The sequence below is a fragment of the Neofelis nebulosa genome, chromosome 12 (assembly GCF_028018385.1).
Source record: "Neofelis nebulosa isolate mNeoNeb1 chromosome 12, mNeoNeb1.pri, whole genome shotgun sequence".
Lineage (NCBI taxonomy): Eukaryota > Metazoa > Chordata > Mammalia > Carnivora > Felidae > Neofelis > Neofelis nebulosa.
The window spans coordinates 69879906-69900608 of NC_080793.1; the positions used below are offsets into that span (position 1 = coordinate 69879906).

General features: G+C 41.0%; 1 long non-coding RNA gene across 1 annotated transcript in view; it reads right to left on the minus strand.

Moving 5' to 3' along the window:
• LOC131491999 (uncharacterized) overlaps window positions 1-20380 on the minus strand; it is a 54513-nt gene extending 34133 nt beyond the window's left edge. Inside the window, exon 1 of the long non-coding RNA XR_009251769.1 lies at window positions 20256-20380. This is a non-coding gene — a long non-coding RNA (uncharacterized LOC131491999). The remainder of the gene's footprint in view (window positions 1-20255) is intronic.
• Between the last annotated feature and the right edge of the window lie 323 nt (window positions 20381-20703).

Below are 20703 nucleotides of genomic sequence, written 5' to 3' on the forward strand. Positions count from 1 at the left end.
CAAGGCAGAAGCCCAAGGGTGCAGGGGCTATGATCTGGGCAAGTTAACCAAACCTGGACTTGGGCAAGAGGTTCAGGCACCAGAACTAGAGTTCAGGGTGAAGACTGCATCTACAGATAAGGACTGTTAGGTTTTTTCTTCACATCAACCCTAATTCTCCAACTGGGTGTCCTACAATTCAATTCAGTTCTGACACTCTGGAGTCAGCCTCAGACCTTACAGGTGAAAGCCTCAGTCCCAGAAGACTGCCCTCACTTCAGAAACCAGTCCCCAGGTTACCTGCACTCTGTCTCACTTGGCTACAAAGTCAGGGGCTCCCACAATCCCCTCCTGGGTCTGACCCTCAGTCTTGATCATTCTCTAGAATAACTCACAGAACTTGGGGAAATGTTATACTTACTATAATGGTTTATTATAAAAGTACAAAGGAATAGCCAGATGAAGAGGTATCACAGGAGCCTCTGTCCCCATGGAGTTGGGGTACACCACTCTCCCAGAATGTGGATGTGTTCACCAACTCAGAAGCTCCCTGAACCTCATCAATTAGGGGGGGTTCAATACATAGGTGTGATTGTGGCCGTTGGCGATGAGCTCAATCTCTAGGTTCTCTTCTCTCCCTGGAGTTCGTGAGGTTGGGTTGAAAGTTCCAAGCTTCTAATCTTGGATGGCTTCTCTGGCAACCAGTCCCCATCCTAAAGCTAGCAGCCCCCCAGCCAAGAGTTGTCTCCTTAGCACAGCAAGGACATGCTTATCACTCAGGAGATTCCAAGGGTTTTAGAAGCTATGTGTCAGAAACAAGGGACAAAGACCCAACACTGTGCATTATACCACAGAGGCAAGTGTCCAGCTACCAGAATACATGTAGGAGCCATATTGGTGGCCAAGATGATCTAAGGATGTATCCTCCACACTGGACAGGGCCTCAGTGTTGAGAGTTGGGGCCAGCTGCAGAGAATAGGGCAGAAGTGAGCCTATAAATGTGAGGCCCCAGAAGATGTGGGAGAGAAAGACATAATTGCTTGGCCAGCGATGAGAGATCAAGAGGTATCTGGAAGAGCCCTCTGTTGTCCATATGGCTTCTGACCACCTCCAAAGTCTTGATAGTCACCATGGCTTCTCTGCTTTCCCCAGATACTTTATATTTTTCTAATTTTTTTGTTTTTATTCATTTTTGAAAGAGAGAGAGACAGAGCATGAGTGGGGGGGGGACAGAAAGAGAAGGAGACACAGACTCTGAAGCAGGCTCCAGGCTCTGAGCTGTCAACACAGAGGCTGACGTGGGGCTCAAACTCACCGACTGCGAGATCATGACCTGAGCCAAAGTCTGACACTCAACCAACTGAGCCACCCAGGCACCCTTCCCCAGAAACTTTTAAAAAATCAACTGAGGGACACCTGAGTGGTTCAGTCAGTTAAGCATCCTACTTCAGCTCACATCATGATCTTGCATTCTGTCAGTTCAAGCCCCAGGTCAGGTTCTGTGCTGAGAGCTCATAGCCTGGAGCCTGCTTCAGATTCTGTGTCTCCCTCTCTCTCTCTGCCCCCTCCCCTGCTCGTGCTCTCTCTCTCTTTCTCTCTCTCTTTCTCTCTCTCTTTATCTATCTCAAAAATGCATGAACGTTAAAAATAAATAAATAAATAAATAAATAAATATCAACTGAAAAAGAAAAAAAGCTTAACTCCTAGACACAGAGAGTAGAAAAGTGTTTGCCAGGGGGTGAGGGGTGGAGGAAATAGGAGGAAATTGGGAGTGATAAAAGGACATAAACATCCAGCTATAAGATGAATTAGGTCTGAGGATCTAATGTATCACATGACAACTATGATTGATAACACTGTATTATACAATTGAAATTTGCAAACAGAGTAGAACTGAAATTTTCTCACCTCCCAAAAAAGAAATACTATGTGTGGTGATGAATATGTTAATTAACCAGATGGGGGGTGGGGGGAAACCCTTTCAGAATGTAAATTATATCAAGTCATTACATTACATATTTGAAATATCTTACAATTTTGTCAGTTATACCTCAGTAAAACTAAAAAAAAATAAATAAATCAGTGATTATTAAGCCCCTTTAACTATGTGCCAGAGTTACAGAAGATTAACTCTTAGAAGCAGTCCTTGCCTTCAAAGTTCATTCTAGTCAAAGACATGTAAGTAATATACATGAAATCGAGAATTACAATATTTTAGTTCTAGAAAGAATCTTAGAGTTTGTACTAGTTTCTTACTGCCATGGTAACAAATTACCACAAACTTAGTGGCTTAAGACTATGCCACTTAGGGGAGCCCCTGGGTGGCTCAGTCGGTTCAGTGTCCCGACTTTGGCTCAGGTCATGATCTCACGGTTCATGAGTTCGAGCCCCGCATTGGGCTCTGTGCTGACAGCTCAGAGCCTGGAACCTGCCTCTGATTCTGTGTCTCCCTCTCTCTCTCTGTCCCTCCCCTGCTCATGCTCTGTTTCTCTTCATTTCTCTCAAAAATAAACATTAAAAAAATTTTTAAATAAATAAAAAAGACCATGCCACTTATTTATTATCTTACAGTTCTGGAGGCAGGAAGTCTGCAATGGTTCATCTGAGCTAAACTCAAGGTCATGCTACAGCTGCCTTTCTTCTGGAGGCTCTAGGGGAGAATCAGTCTATTTCCTCACCTCTTCCAGCCCCAGTAGGCCACCTGCATTCCTCAGGCCAATAAAGCCCATTTTTCCACCTTCAAAGGGCATCATTTCAACCTCCACTTCCACTATCACATGTCCAGCCTTTGATTCTGATCCTCCTGTCTCCTCTCTAAGGGTGCTTGTGATTACACTGATCTCACCCCTGTCATCCAGGATAATCTCCTGCTCTCAGGATTATTAATTTAATCACACCTGCAAAGTCCCTTTTGTCACGTAAGATAACATGTTCGTGGGTTCCAGGGATTAGGAAGTAGACATTTTCAGGGAGCTCTTCTAACATAGCCACCCTCTGTAGATGAGGACATTAAAGCACAGGAGGTAAATGACTTGCCCAGAACCATGAGTTTGGACTAGACATCAGGTTCCTACCATACTTCTTAGGCAAGTGTTCTTTCTGTTACACTAGGCTGCCACCAAAATGAACAATACAAATCAGTATAACAGTAAGTGTGCATTATATTATACGTTTACAAATACACAGGATTACAGGATCAGAGAGTCAGTGCTCAGAGAACCTTAGAAGTCTTCATGTCCAACCATCTGATCCTGGCTGCATCCATATATTTCATATCTCCAGTTAGGGGGAACCCCACACCTGCCAAAGCAACCCACAGCCTATTTCTGCATGTGCGAACTGTGAGCAGAATGTTCTTGGAATGTCTGGATCACCAAGCTTCGGAGTTTGGACGATCCGCGCTGTACTCCACATCCCAGTTGTGACCCCTACTGCACTGGAAATCCCACCACAAGCCCAGATGCACCAGAAGCCCAGTGCAAACCCACGCAAACACTGCCAGGCATGTATCCAAACCTTCTCTCCTTCCTTAGTCACAGGACCTAACAGTCACAAGACTAGCCCACATTTCTCAGACTTTTTTGCAGTTATATGGACATAAGACTAATTTTCACCAATGGAATAGGAGGAGGAATGGTGTGTACCATTTCAGGGCCAGGCTTTATAAAGCAGTGTCTCTTTTCTCTTTCTGTTCCCTCCTACCTAAATGCCAATGTCTCTGGGCATCTAGTGAAAGACACCTTGATTTCTGAATCATTGCCCAAAGGAGAGATACCCACCAACCAGGAACAGCCATGTTAGACTGCTATGTGAGTAAGAAATAAACTTCTGCAGCATTGCAGCCATGCTAACTTGGAGTCTCATTTGTCACAGCAGTTTAGCTTATCATAACTACAATAGTACCTCTTCACCACTACCTGACCAGTGTCATTGCCACTGGTCACAGCTAAAGGGCAGGTTCTACTTGTTCCCGCCAGCCAGGACCCTGTCATTCCAGCCATGGAGGCCTTGGGAGGTGGGATGGGAGGCTCACAGTGGTCCCATAATCTCTATTCATACCCCCATGCTTTCACAGAGACTTAATATCAATTCTCTTAATATCATATAAGATACTATTCAGTCACACAGACACACACACACACTCCACCCTTCAATGAGATGATTGTCCCAAACCCCTTCCATGTGGAAATTCTGAGCTCTGCACTGGTCACAACTGATACTCAAGTAGTCTAGAATGGAATTCTACTCACCACCACTGCCACATGCATCATGTCACCAGCTCTGGTCACATCACCCCACACTGCCATGGAGCACAGCTCAATCTTGCAAAAGTCCTGCAAACATAGACTATCAAGATGTACCCCACCAAAGTGACGATGCTGCTCTTCCATACCCACGAGTACGAGCCCGACAGCTGAATGGCCAGTGCAGGACAGGTCGAGCTAGCCACCCATCATGGTCTCAAAAGAACTTCTCCCTTTTGACCACCTATGCGAGGGTCACCCCTCTGATCTCATCTCTTTTGATCCTCATAGTGAGTTTATTTTAGCCGTCTTGCTGATGACCTTTCCTGACACTGGGTCTATCTCAGGACCACTTTTTCCCCTCTAACAGCTTTCAATCATTTGAAAATTTCCCCATATCCAGTTTCTCTGTCAAAAAATAGTTCCACCGGGGCGCCTGGGTGGCTCAGTCGGTTAAGCGTCCGACTTCCACTCAGGTCATGATCTCACGGTCCATGAGTTCAAGCCCGGCGTTGGGCTCTGTGCTGACAGCTCAGAGCCCGGAGCCTGTTTCAGATTCTGTGTCTCCCTCTTTCTCTCTGACCGTCCCCCATTCATGCTCTGTCTCTCTCTGTCTCAAAAATAAATAAACGTTAAAAAAAATTAAAAAAAAAAATAGTTCCACCTTGCTAGACATTACATGAAGTTTCTGCCTTTTGGTAACTTAACCCACATAATCCTGATCACATATAGGACTGGGGTTCTAAAGTACCCAGAATAAGAATTTCTCTGCATGATAGTCCTCATAAAAACTAAAAATAACTCTCATGACCCCAAACAAAGTCATCTTTTCTTTCAGCCAAATATTCCCAATTCCTTTGACTAGCCTTTAAGAAATTAAATAAGAAAAAATGTAAAAGGAAGCACTCTGTGATCCCTTTAGCTCCCAAAAAATGTTGTGGCTGCCATATACAATCTCCATTTCCTTCACTGTCCTTGTCTCACCTCTCAACATGCCCACAAGAAGAAGGAAACATGAGGGGCACCTGGGTGGCTCAGTCGGTTAAGCAACTGACTGGCTCAGGTCATGATCTCACGGTTTGTGAGTTTGAGCCCCACATCAGGCTCTTTGTGGGCAAAGCCTGCTTCGGATTCTGTGTGTCTCTCTCTCTTCCCCTCCCCTGTTGACTCTCTCTCTCTCTCTCAAAAATAAATATTTTATTTTTTTATGTTTTATTTATATTTAAGAGAGACAGAGCATGAATAGGGGAGGGGCAGAGAGACAGAGACAGAGTCTGAAGCAGGCTCCAGGCTCCAAGCTGCCAGCACAGAGCCCAATGCAGGGCCCGAACCCACGAGCCGCAAGATCATGACCCTAGCCGAAGTCAGAAGCCCAACCAACTGAGCCACCCAGGCGCCCCAAAAATAAATAAATATTTTTTTAATATTAAAAATAAAAAAGAGGGAAATATGACAGAGTGGAGAACAAAGCTCCCTGGAGGAAGAAGAATCTGAGCAGGAGTTTGAGGATGTGTGCCATTTGGATGCATACAATGGGTGAGAAATCAAATAAAAAAGAGATTATGTATAATGACAGGACCAGAGAAGGTTCTGGGATGGTTAGGATGGTTAAGAGGGACTCACACCCAATTCCACCATAGGACAGGGTAGGACGTTCCCCATATCAACAAGCAATGCTCCAATAACAGCTAGGTGTTCTACAATCCAACTCAATTCTGACACTGTCTGCCTGGAGTTATAGTCAGATACCACCGGTTAAGGGTTCAGTCCTACAATATTATCCCCTCTGCAACTGCAGATGCCAATCTCAACGTTTTGGGGTTTTTTTGTTTGTTTTTTTTTTATTTTTGGTACAGAGAGAGACAGAGCATGAACGGGGGAGGGGCAGAGAGAGAGGGAGACACAGAATCGGAAACAGGCTCCAGGCTCCGAGCCATCAGCCCAGAGCCCGACGCGGGGCTCGAACTCACGGACTGCGAGATCGTGACCTGGCTGAAGTCGGACGCTTAACCGACTGCGCCACCCAGGCGCCCCTGCAGATGCCAATCTCCAATTCAGGTTGTCACCTGTACTTTTGATGAACCAGCTATACATCAGAGGTTCCCACAACCCCTCCTCAGATTTGATTAACTTGCTAGAGCAGCTCTCAGAATTCAGAGAAACATTTTATGTAGTAGAGCACCAGTTTATTAGAAAAGGATAAAACTCAGGAACTGCTAGATGGAAGCAAGGAGTGGGGAAAGGAGCTTCCGTGTTCTTTTTAAGAACACCATACTCCTAGCAACAACTGGGAGGCTCTCTGAACCCCATCCTTTCAGGTTTTAATGAAGGAGGCTTTGTTATGCAGACAAGATTGTTTAAATCATTTGCCACTGGAAATTGATTCAACCACCAGCCCCCCTCCCTTCCCTGGAGGTCCAGAGTGAGGGACTAAATCCCCAGATTGGTTCCCTAGCAACCAGGCCCCACCCTTAGGTTTCTTCCAAAAGTCACTTCATTAACATAACAAAAGACACCGTGATCACTTTCAATTTGGAAATTTCAAGGGTTTTAGGAGCTCTGTGCTAGGGGTTGAAGACCAAATATATATTTCTTATTATAAGTCACGATATCACAATGGTTGATGAGGAAGTCAGTTTGCCTAGAATTAAAGGTATCTATATTTTGGGAAATAATAAATGGAGGATCTTGAAAGCCAGCAGGAAAAAATTAATTCAATACTGTAGAACATCATGACAATGGATTTGGGGCAGGTAAGAGCTGTGATGTCAACAATAAAAAGATACATTTGGCATCAACACTAGTTGGAAAGGAGCAGGGAGAAACAATGGCAAGAATTTTAGAATGAGGAGGTAAGAAAATTAACTAGTGTGGTGACAAAACTTCAGAGGAAAGAATGGATGATAGACATCTTCAGGGATTTGGTGACTGGTTGGATTCAGAGATTTATCCATTTACAAAATTTCACACTTGAATAACTAGGACAGTAATATTCCATCAATGGAAATTTGAAGATGCAGGGCTGGTTTGGGGAAGAAGATTAATTCCTTTAGAGATGTTGAGTTTGAAGCAAATGTAAAATATCCTAACAGAAATTCCTAGTAAGTAGCTGGAGATGTGGGACTCAACTGAAAGAGCAAATAGAAATACAGGGTCAGGAGTCATCACCATGCTGGTGATTAGCAAGAGCAAAAATGAATGCACTTTCCATCCACTGGGCCAAATAACTGAATGGTAAGAGAAAAGACAAGGGAAGACTTGTGACCCTTCCTTCAAAAGTCAAGAGTGCCTGTTATGAGCCAGGTAATGTCCTAGGTGCTAGGAATTCAGAGTGAAGCCTCATTAGCCTCCAACTGAGCAACAGACTGATCCTGGGGCAAAAAGTCCAGGTTGGTCCAATGCCCAGCTCTGGACAGGCTACTGGACAATCACTACCAGCTCACGCCTTTCTGCATCCAGATTACCGGCTAGATTAGTAGATAGGTGATTTTTCACTCCTGAAACTCATGTGGTAGATATATCTTTGATTTACTTATGCCTCTCAAAAAGGCATAATTCCCTCCCCACCCCAATTTTCCTTATTTTTCTTCAAGCATTGGATTTTATCCAATGTTTTAAAATTCCTTTCCTCAAAAAAAAATTACCTTCCAAGAAAAGTCTTTCAGAAGAGTATACATTTAGAAGTTTAAAGTAATTGTAGATACATATATTCCAGCTCTAACAACTCTGTTTCTCCGTTGGGGGAAAGACTCCCACTGAGCAGTTTTGTGTAAAGAGTCAAGTGGCAAAAAGTCATTCCCTGCTGGAGATGGAGGCAGACAAGTCAGAAAATTGTGAGAATCTGGCCTTTGGCCTCTGAGTGGCAAAACACACACACACACACACACACACACACACACACACACAGAAAAGAAAAAAAGAAAGGAGAAGAGAAAGAAAGAAAGAAAGAAAGAAAGAAAGAAAGAAAGAGAGAAAGAAAGAGAAAGAAAAAGAGGGAGGGAGGGAAGAAGGAAGGAAGGAAGGAAAGAAAAAAATAAAGAACAGTACTCAGTCTCCATATTTTTCTGTGACCAATCACAATTCTGAGTTTGTTTAAAGATAAAATAAGAAGCTTTAATGATCATCATTATGAATATATATTTGACCAAGGGACTTTTCCCAGTGAACATAATTTTTAGAGAATGAAGTGCCAGGTAAGAGTACATTTAAGACAATGAAAACAAAATTTGTTCTTTATTCAGTGTTGCTTTTGCCTATTCGAGAAAGATGTTCTTCCATCAAAACAGTGTTTTTCTACTAGAGGCTGGGAAAAACCATGATTGGAAGGAATTGAATCTTGGGTCCTACGACAGTGCTACAAAGGAAATTTAAGAGTGTTAGCTAGAAATTTTAACATGGATACAGCATCCAAGCATGTGATTAGCAATTTGTCTCTTGGGACAAGGTGGAGGCCTGATTGAATGTGGTGTGAGGAACATAGTGGTACTGGTCTATAATGGATTGGAGAGTTTTTAAATAACAATAATAAAAGAAAGAAAAAGAACTGGTCCTTCACCACAGATAGTTTGAGAACCACTGGCCTGCAAAGCTATTGGTTAGATGTCCATATTCTGATACACTCTGGGGCTTCCAGAATTTCAAAATACTAGAGTTAAACTTTCAAAGTATTCAAAACCACAAAAAAAAAAAAAAAAAAAAAAAGAATTCAATAAAATATCTGTGTGCAGGGAAACTGAGAAGCTAAAATTTTTTAAAACCAAAAGAGTGAGGACTCAGATCATGATCTCATGGTCTGTGAGTTCAAGCCCCGTGTTGGGCTCTGTGCTGACAGCTCAGAGCCTGGAGCCTGTTTCAGATTCTGTGTCTCCCTCTCTCTCTGACCCTTCCCCGTTCATGCTCTGTCTCTCTCTGTCTCAAAAATAAATAAACGTTAAAAAAAAAAAAAAAAAAAGAGTGAAAAGAAATTCTGAGTTGGTCCAGTGTTTATTTGTGGAAATTTTTAAGGAATATAGATACAGTTTTATATGACATTGTATGTAAAATAAGTTAAGTATAGGGAAAAATAATGTATTTCCAAAAGAACTCACAGCCACCTGTTTATAATAGCACAAGACCAGAAAAACCTAAATGCCATCAGAGGCTGGTTAATTCAAGTATGACATCATCATGCAAAAAAATGTTTTGCAGTTGTTAGAAAAATTGAGACATCTCTACATATCCAGATATGGCAAGATTTCTAAGACATATTCTTAAGTTAAAGAAAAAAGGGGGGTACAAAACAGCATAATATGGTATGATATCTTTTGTACGAAGGTGAGAACACACATATACGTGCATGTTTGAGGGCATGGAAAGGAGAAAGTAGTTGCCTCCAGGGAGATAAACTGGGTACCTGATGGACAGGGAAAGGGAATTTGTCTTATTTTTTACCTATGTATCTTTTGAATTTTGTACTATGTGCAACTAGTATCTATCCCGGACAACATATTAAAAATAATAATTAAAAATATTAAAAAAAACAAAAATGAGAAATAAATTATTCATGTTCCACCATACCCATAAACTGAAATGACATCTGCCCTTAAATCTCCCTGCAGGGTCTGGCACAGTGCCTTCCATTCAATATTTCTTAAATTGTTGAACTAAAAGTAATAGCTCATACAGAATTTAACAACACAACAAAACAAAACAAAAGGATCATTCAATATTTATAATTCATACTTGATATGTTGTCAAAGAACTAAATCATTTTAGCCGAAATGAACAAACCACATTATGGAAACAGAATAAACCGCTGAAGTTGTTAAAAGATACTCGAATCAGCTTTAGAATCCAAAACTTCCTAAAATGGAATAATTTATCCTGATAAATACAATCAGGAAATTTAAAAAATCATGCATTTATAATTACATTGTAATTTGCCTGGAGAATACAGGAATTAGATGCCATCCATGGGATGCTCTTCCATCTGTGATTAATTTGACATAAATCTACAGATTCAGCAAAGCTATGTCATGTTTGTGTTTAGACTGAATCTGAGAAAATAACATTGCTTTGGATGAAAATGAAGATAACCGTAAGAAATAAAGTAAATAGTAGGGAATCAGATATTAGGAGCTGTCTGAGGAAATACTATTCAGAATTGAAAACATAAAAAAGTAACATTGAAACTGTTACAGTAACAAAATAACTATTAGCCCAAGCGTGTTTCTCAATTTTTCTCCTCCAGGTATATAGCTTGGCACGTCCAGGTATATAATAACCTATTAGGATCTCAGCCATGTTTGTATCTGTTCTTTACTGTTATTTCTATGTAATCTTCTCATATCCCTCTAACAAGTTCATATCCACATTAGATATCCTCAAGATTCTCCTAAGAGACTCAATTTTTTCTCCAAAAAAATGCTTAATTACCCAGTCATTCCATTTAGGGAATAGCAAAAGTGTTCGGCAAAAGTCTTCATGGAATCCCATGAAAAGTAAATGCCATCCCAACTCCCACATCCACATGTGATGCTATGGGTCATTCAGTTCGCTTAATGAGGGAATAAAATGTGGTCACTCAGAAAAGAATAAAGTGAGGACTTGTTTTAACTTAAAAATGTCTCCCCTCCACATATAGACAAGGCTTTAAAACAGATTAAATAGCCCTAAGCATGTGATGTCAATCCCAGCACAAGTAGTTTAGGAGAAGCTCAACATTTTAATGCAAGAAATTCACTCTTTATGCAAGGAAATTCATGGTGCTTTTTCATTCCCATCCAAAAAGCCTTTCTAACAACGTAGAATCTTGCTCTCAGATCTCACAGATTGCATCACCTGCCAAAGAAATATATACTAATCTGTCCAGGTCTCCCAATCCTCAGGGACCCAAGGCAGTAACAAAGTTAAGGAAGAAAGAGCTCATTTCAAACATTTCTTTTAAATCTCTGGGGTTCAGATGTTTACAGTCCATTCATAAGATCAATACAAAATACTCTCAAGAGAAAACCAGTCCCAGGGAAAGGGCTTTTTGTCCTTCCACTTCTCACATGTCCCTCCATAGCTCAACCTTTTGGGTGTTCTTAATGAATGGTCATTTGAACTTGATTTCACTTAATAAAAATACCTAGTATATCAGTTAGTCATTGTTCTGTAACAAACTACCCTCCAAATTTAGCAGGTCTGAGGAAAGAGAAATAAGTACACAAGTACTTATTCAAGCCTCTGCTTGTGTCAATTGTTTTGTCCCATTGACTAAAGTCATGTCACCAAGCCCAGCGTCCAAGTAGGAAGACCCTACCAAAGGGCTTCAGTAAAGGGAGATGCAAAAAAATTGGGTCCATCTGTGTATTCAGTCTTCCATGCCTGGAGATGAGCAATACAGGGCAGACTTAGCCCCAAAATGACTGCAGCCCTAAACCTTCCACTCTAGTCACTTACCCTACGGTAGGGGGTAAGTTGCCATGTTGTCCAGCAAGTGAGAACTAAGGTCAGCCCTGGCTTGTTTAGGTGCAGACTGGCTCAGAATACAGGAGACATCATTTCCTGCCACACCAAGGCTGGTAAATGGAGTTCAGGGGCAAGACCCTTCCTCCCAGCCGTTAGGAAGAGACTCCCACTACTCAGTTCAGGAAAGAGTGAGCCCAATGGGAAGGAAAGATACACCCCAAGGGAGGACAGCCAGAGTGATCAGGCTAGGAAGAGACCAAGGTGGATCGCTTTGAGTTCTGTATAATGTAATGAAATTCAAATTCCTCTGGTCTTAGAGCCTAGGAAACCTATCAGGTTTCCCAAGCTGAGAGTGGCTTCGATGAATTGATTAAAAAATTTACCTCTAGAAGCTACACGATGGAGGTGACAGAGAAGTTATGCTTAATGAGCACATAACAGAGTCTCCAGAGCAGGAGAGCTTTTCACTAGTGATACATATTGGGAAGAATAACTGGCCCAGCAAACAAAAGAAGAGATCAAGCCACAATGATGGGCTCATCCTGGCCAGGAAAAGTAACAACAGCACAGTGGATAGGACAGATGAGATGAAGCAGCCAAAAGGAGTGTGCATGAGCCTCCCTACAGGAGATGCCCCTAGAAGGTTCCCCAAATGATACAGGAGGTGAGGCATTTGCAGGCTGGGGCTTCAGTAATTTAGCTGGTGGGGAATGAGCTAGACCAGTGCATCTCAAACAATCTGTGCAGAAGAATGAGTTTCTTACATTTCCAAATTGTTACAAACTCAGAATTTATAAATACTAGAAAAATAAATTGCCCTCAAACTAAAACTTTTTAAAAAGCACAAATACAAACAAAATATAAGACCAACTGTCTTATCACTAGATTGAATAGACACAAATGACTCTGTCAAATTATCAAAGTTTCTAAACACTCACTCTCCATTTCAGTCCTTATGTCATCAGGGACTAGTAACAACTTACCAACTAATGCAGGTCTGTGGACTATAGCAAGGGTAGTACTGACCTAGAGAGCTGTCAGCCTTTGTTTGACGATATAAAGACAATAGCTACCAGGTTTGGAACATCTCCTGTGTTCCAAGCTCTGTACTCAACACTTCACTTTTGTTATCTTTAATCTTTCGAAGTTATTATCCCCATTTTTTTCACATTTTTAAATTTTATTTTTTTAATTTACATCCAAATTGGCATATAGTGCAACAATGCTTTCCGGAGTAGATTCCTTAGTGCCCCTTACCCATTTAGCCCATCCCCCCTCCCACACCCCCTCCAGTAACCCTCTTGTTTGTTCTCCATTTTTATGAGTCTCTTATGTTTTGTCCCCCTCCCTGTTTTTATATTATTTTTGTTTCCCTTCCCTTCATCTATTTTGTCTCTTAAAGTCCTCATATGAGTAAAGTCATATGATATTTTTCATTCTCTGACTGGCTAATTTCACTTAGCATAATACCCTCCAGTTCCATCCATGTAGTTGCAAATGGCAAGATTTCATTCTTTTTGATTGCCGAGTAATACTCCATTGTATATATATACCACATCTTCTTTATCCATTCATCCATCGTTGGGCATTTGGGCTCTTTCCATACTTTGGCTATTGTCAATAGCACTGCTATAAACATTGGGGTGCATGTGTCCCTTCGAAACAGCCCACCTGTATCCCTTGGATAAATACCTAGTAGTGCAATTGCTGGGTCATAGGGTAGTTCTATTTTAAGTTTTTTGAGGAACCTCCATACTGTTTTCCAGAGGGACTGCACCAGCTTGCTTTCCCAAGTTATTATCCCCATTTTAAAGATAAGGGAACCAAAGCCACTGAGGCTAGGCACTCGCTCTATACTTACATGGCCAGTACCAGTGACCAAGGAGGGCTTTCTTTCATTGATGGCCTGGTCCATAAGGCTTGAATAAAGATGGGAATGGGTATAAGCATGTACAAATTTCTCTACCCTCTAAGACTCAAATAAGGGTGGGAGGTGTCAGGAAGACTTGCAAAGTCCCTGAGTATAAATGCCTTTGACATTAGCTCACCTTTGCAGCTGCCATTTCTACAACTTCCCCAAAGGTAGAGGCCTGGAGTTTTGCCAGATTCATTATAGTAACCATGCCAGCTCAGAGACCCATCCTGTTCTTACACTTCACTGCAGTTTTGTCCCACAAATGCAGTAAGAATATGAGCAAAATAAGTAAGAATGCTAGGGGAATCTAAATTCCATTTTAAGATCTGAAAGTAGAAACCAAGAGTTTAGAAAGCCTCTAAATTCTACATGTCAAAGCAATCTGATCCCAGGAGCTCTTTTATGAGCTCAACAAAATGAGTCAAAATTATGAATCAATAATAAAAAGAGAAGAGTCCCTGTCAATGTCATTGTCAAGGATCAAGCTTTCTTAGAAATGAAAAATATTGCTCGAAATCCCTGAGAAAAACACCTCTGTCTGGTGCCCTTAAGTTTCAGGCCTTCTGGCTGGAAACGATTTTGTGACTTTTGAATCAGGTAGGATTAGCACAAAAACATCATATGAGGCTTCATCACAGCTATGACAGGCTCCTGACACTGTGTTTTACGTTTATTGGAGGTCCTTTGTTGTGTTTGTGTGGTTTTTATTTGTCAGCTCAGCTGAGTAAGAGTGAGTTGTGCCTGATCGATTTGCCTCAGGTTCAAGGATGCTGCAGGAATGTGCAGGGAGGTCTGGCCTTAACTTCTCCAACCAGAACCAAACACAGCAGAGCCCCCCTCCTCAGTCTGCCCAAGCATAACAGAAGGGGCTCTTAGCACCAAGCAGCAGAGGAGAGCTTCCAAGGCAAGAGCCCAACACAAGATGAAGAGAGGGGAGGCTGAAAACACAGTTGGTGATTACATGGGTTGAGATAGACAAGACAGGAGATGGTGTTGTAGCCTCATTGAGGCTCTTCATGACCACCTCTCATGCCAAGTGGACCCTCCCTCGTTTGTATTATTACCATAGCCTCAGAGTACTACCATGGAGTTCTTCTCCTAGTGTAGAGCAATCATGTGTTCACATAGTCAATTCCCACAGCCTTTTATGGCCAGGGACTTCTTAGCCATTTGTGTGTCTAGCACCCTTCCTGGCAAACTATAGGCACTAAATAAGTGCCATCTGAGTCTTATGAACATTAGCCAGAGAAGTCCTTTGGGCAAAATAAGTAAGAATGCTATGGGAATCTAAATTCCATTTTAAGATCTGAAAGTAGAAACCAAGAGTTTAGAAAGCCTCTAAATTCTACATGTCAAAGCAATCTGATCCCAGGAGCTCTTTTACGAGCGCAACAAAATAAGCCAAAATTATGAATTAATAATAAAAAAAAGAAGAGTCCCTGTCAGTGTCATTGTCAAGGATCAAGTTTTCTTAGAAATGAAAAATGTTACTCAAAATCCCTGAGAGAGCACAGAGCCAGCTGGTCTAAACGCTATCAGTCTATTTTCAGGAGCCATGTCATCCCCTCATTTAATTTTAAACAGTTTTGTTTTCCTTTTAATTCCACGTCCACAAAGAAGATTGGATTCAAATATAAACACAAAATCTCACCACTCTTTGCAAGATTTAAAATTTAAGGAAGGAAAACTATGTTCAGAGAAAGATGGCCACATAGGCAATGAAAAACAAATGCTTCCAAAATTTGGAAGGGGTTTCAGTCTAGGATTGGCCACCTACTCCAGCCCATGACTTCCTGTGCAATAACTTCACCATGCATGAGCTCAAGCCGGGAGCTGCCGTAATGAAGACAGAAAGAAGAAATCTGAAAGCTGCAATGCCATCAGGAGCTATGTCCAGTGCCACTTCAAGGAGCAATAGGCTCACAGAAGCCCTGGGCAGCTTATATACAGTTCTCGCAGTGAAGGAGGAGGGTGAGCTGAGCAGACAACTCCTGAGAGCTAGAGTGAACCACTTCAGAAGTATCTTCCCAACACTTGCCTATCTCTGCCCTGTTTATCTCTGCCCTGTTGAAAATTCACCCTCCCATCAGTGGACCCCAGGGCCACATTAGAGCTGTGTGACTCTGCCACCCACCACAGCTAATGAGCTCAGGGCTGGATGCATGGACAAAGTTGGGGCAACCAAGACTCTCTCCCAGAATTCTGAAACTAGAATCCAGCCTCCATGGCCAGGATCTTCTCAGGACATCTCTTTTTCTGCTTCTATTGACTTGAAGTGGTCTCTGTTACTTTCAATCAAAGGGAATGCGACCATGTCAGGAGTCCATCAAAAAATCCACGGGGGTGTTCAAAGAACAAAAGTCAAATAAGCTCTCAGTTAGTGAGAGTGTGTTCAGATTGTGTTGCTGGTCAAGGAAGTGATCCTAACATCTGGAATTTTTAGCAGAGACATATTTCTCTATTCCTCCAAAAGGGCTGAGTTAAAAGTGCTACAACTTTCCTTTTCCAGAGGAAAGTTACGTATATGTTTACATGCAAATTTTACCCAAATATATATTGAGGTGCCCAAAGTAGATACTATATTTTTAGTAAAATTAAACTACAATTAAGGTCATATGAGCAATCACTAATTAAACTTATTAATTGTATTAATTATACTAGAATTAAAATATTTTTTAAAGTGTGTTCTTTGAGATTTGTTTTTCTACCATCATTATTTCTGGACAGATTTTCTTATTGTGGTGGACAAAACCTCACAGCTACCAATAATTCTAGTTTATCTCATACCAAATAAGAAGAAGCCAGTATAATCTGAACATCTCTCCAGCATGCATTAATATTTCATTATGATTTAGCTTTATTTTTACATACTGGAAGAGCTAGGAAGATGAAGGTCTTGATGGTGTCTATATATCTGGCTGATAATGTAACGTAAAATTTGTATCTTAGTACTTAAAAATGTTAAGGGTCTTTTTAGGCCTCAATCTGCTTTTGTTTCTCATTGTTGCGTTCTTTCCTGGACATCAGTGTGTCAGCTAGGACAGATGTGATTAGATGCTTCGTCCCATCTTCTGCTCACATGCGTTCCTCTAAGTGATGACCTCTTTAGAAGTCAAGATGAGTTCCATCTCTCTAAGGGGACTCAGCCTAAAGTATGGATCTCTTAGGTCAGCAAAAACTCATTCTTCCCCAAATTCTATATGGCTCTGCCCCATTAAGCCATTATATTAGGCCAACTAGAGGTTGTCTTCTTAACATACTTAAGTAAATGTACACGTGAATTGATATTGATTCTTCCTATTTTATTTTATAAAACATTCCTTAGGTTGCAAAGATACAGGCAGAGACTGGCTTCTATTCTAAAGATCACCAAATATACCCTTAGTCCTAAATATTAATATTATGCCCTAAGCATCATCTTTGTGTAGATCTGCTACTGACCTGTGCTGTTAAGTGCAAATTAGAAAAAGTATATTGGTGCAAATAAGCAAGGTGCCACTGTAGGCAGACACTGCCTTCAAGAGCTGAGCTTGGCAAGTAACCCAGGGGCCGGATTCCAGCCCCCACTCAACCCTTTCAAGCTCCTCATGCCGCAGACGAACAGCATAACCATAGACAGTGGGGTTGAAAAGCTATCTTTACTTATTTTTTCAGCTCTGCATTTAAGAGAGATGGTATAAAAAAAAGGGTTCAATTGCTGCTAACTTATGAACTTAGAAAATTAAAAAGGTAGGGATGTTTGAGATCATCAATTTTAAAGTTCTTTTGCAATAAACACCAGGGCATAGACGCAGAAGAAGAAGAAGCAAAACGCTGCATTATTAGCAGTGCTCTTTGAGAAGCAGCTGGTATCTTTACACAGTAAAGTGCATAAAGTATATTAATCCTAAGTCTACCCCAATGATTTTTACATGTGTCTATACTCCATAACAACAGCTCAGTCCCAGATACAAAGCATTTCTGGCACCTCATACGATTTCTTCTTGCCACTTCCCAGAAAATCACCCCTGCCCCACAGCAATCATGTTCTGATTACCTTCCATTACCTTCGATTTGTTTTGCCTATTCTTGGACTTGGTATAAATGGAATTGTACTGTATTTACTCTTTTGTGTCTGTCTTCTTCTAATCAGCACGATGTCTGTGGGGATCCTTCCATGCTGTAGTATGTATTAGCAGTTTCATCTTTTTGTTTCTGTGTAAAATTCCATTATATGATGATGCCACAATTTATTAACTCTCCTCTTGATGCATATGAGGGCTATTTCTAATTTGGAGCTATTTTTAATACAGATTCAGTGTTCCTTTGCATCCAAGGAATAGAATTTCATATTTTTACTCAATGTTATTCCACACAGTTTATACAATAAAATAACAGTAAAATAGAAAGACATAGAAAATTAAAATAAGGTAAAATACCAATGCATGGATGGATAAAGCACAATAGGCAATCTGTCGGGTCTTTATAGTTGTGATAATTGAGTCTCAAGTGAGACTCTGAGCTTCCTAGAGGCCAAACAAAGGGGGAAATATGAGAATTGTATAATTTGTTTTAAAGGAAAAAAAATAAGTTAGGGGAAGCAAAACTTCTGTTGCCATTAAGTTCCAAAGGAAGTTCTTCACATGGAGCTTCACGGTAGGAATTATTGAGAGATGGAATCAATAATGTCCTTGGGGTGGCGCCACAGGAAATGCATGAACAGATTTTAAATCCTTATTCTTAGAGTGGTCATAAGACACGACTCCAACCCAGCAGGTTATAAAACAGTATCATAGTTCTGTGGCGTTGTGTGAGGTGCTGTTTTTAAGGAGGAAAAAGTATATTAGAATGTCACGTATCCTAAGTCAGAGGTTGGCAAACTACAGCCCACTGACTAACTATGGCCTGCCACCTGTTTTTATAAATAGTTTTACTGGAACACAGCCACACCCACTCATTCATACACTGTCTATGGCTGCTTTCCTGGGACAACAGCAGAGTTGGATGGTTGTGACAAAGACCATCTGGCCCACAAAGCCTAAAATATTTGTTATTTGACCCTTTACAGAAAAAAAAGTGCCAATTCCTCCTCTAAATTAGCAATAGTATAGAATTCCAGGTATTATTTTCTTTTTGGTTACTGTTCATGTCTTGATGTAGTCTCCACCCCTTACAGTACAGAAAGAAGGGATTTTGCAGATGTAATTAGGGTGACAGATCCATTTATATTTATTTAATTGAAAGAGAGATTATCCCAGATGGGCCTGACTTAATCAAGGGAAAGTTCTAAAAAGAGGGACTGGGTCCATGCTACCATCAAAGATTTCTCTCTCTCTTGCTGGCTCACAAAAGTGGGCTACATGTGTGAGAGGGTCTCTAGAGAGAAACATGTGGCAGGGAGCTGTGGGTGGATTCTAGGAGCTGAGGGCCTCAGTCCAGCAACCACAAGGAACTAAATTTGGCCAACACCCAGGTGAGCGTAAAAGAAGGCTCTAAGCAATGGGGAACACCACAGCCCCAGCCAACACAGGACTGGTGAGACCCTGAAACAGAGAATACTTCCAAGCCAAATCTGGACTCTTCACCCATGGGAACTAGTAAATAATAGACGCCTATCCCCAATTTTTTCTACAATACACATATGGTTTAAACATGAGACAACCACAGTTTTTATAAAGAGTGCTTATCTTTTAGAAGTACATACTGAATTATCTAAGGATAAAATGATATCATATCTGAGATTTGCTTCAAAAAGTGAGAGGGGACAATGCAATGGTACAAATAAGATGAGATTGCCGTATGTTGATAATTCTTGAAGCTAAATGATGAGTTCAAGGGGATTTATTACACTTCTCCTTGCCTTTTTGTATATGTTTGAAAGTTTCCATAATAAAAAACTTTTTAAAAATTAGACTCCTACATAGAGAATTAGCTTAAAGGATGTTTATAGTGTCTGATACAGGAAAACTAAACAATCTAAATGTCTACACAGGGAACTGGTTAAATCAATCACTATAGATATACAGCATGTTCATATGTATTTTTTAAATTGCATAGAATAATGATGCTGGTAACATTAGCATATGGTCCGATAAGCCGATGTAAAATAAAATTTTTAGTAAGCAACAAAACAAAAAGCCACAAAACTTGTGCATTTTTAAAAAATTCATCTAAGTAAATTCTGCTCTGTCAGTGACTGAATCCAGCAGTGTAAGAGCCCTGCTGGCTCCCCTTGATTGAAGAAGCATAGTGGGGGTACCAAAAGGAGGGGAGAGCCCATGGAACCACCCAGTGATCCCCCCCACCCATCACTGATCCCTCAATCATCTGCTGGATCAGAGGCAACCTTAGGTAGGCATGTTCTGGCTCTATGTTGAGAGTCTCTAGTCATGCTATGAATGTACAGAGGTTGCATAAGGAAGAAGGTGGAGTCAAATGGGTCATTCAAAATCCTAGGGCATCCTGAATAAATACAACCACAGTTCTCAAGAAAGATTTGAACTTTGACCATCTTTAGGGCCTTCCAGTTTTTACTTCAGCCCATGTGGCCTCAGATTTATATTATCACTGAGAGATTTCCCCAGTTTGCTAAAAACTACAAGTTCCTTGGTGTCACCAGCTTCTGTTTCCCCCATTCTCTTTGTTTGTAAGATCAAGGGACAAGCTATACCTGCATTAAACTGATTCTTGGGCCCAATTTTTCTTACCATCGCTATTCCAGATCACTTTAGGGCAGAATGTTCAAAGGCAGTGAGGACATGGTAAATGTTCTGCCAAATTATGTGCAATCACAAAATGCCAGAGATGAAAGTGCCCTTATAAATCATTTAAAGTTTCTTTGTTTTACCAACTGGAAAAAAAGAGAGAGAGAGAGAGAGAGAGAGACAACACATAATGCAACAATGACCGATGTCACAAGGACAGAGTATCTGAGAGGAGGACCCAGACACAGCAGCTCTCAGGCCAGTGCTGTCTGCCTGGGACTGGGTGCCCTCTGAGTCAGTTCTTTTCGATATTAATGGATAGCCTGAGTTTGAGCTAACACATAGACTTACAGAGCAGTAGCACAAAACCTGAAATAGGGGTGACCAGTGAATATAAGAAGAAAGGAGAAAAAGGAAGAAGGGAGAGAAGAAGAGAAAAAGAGAAAGTCCT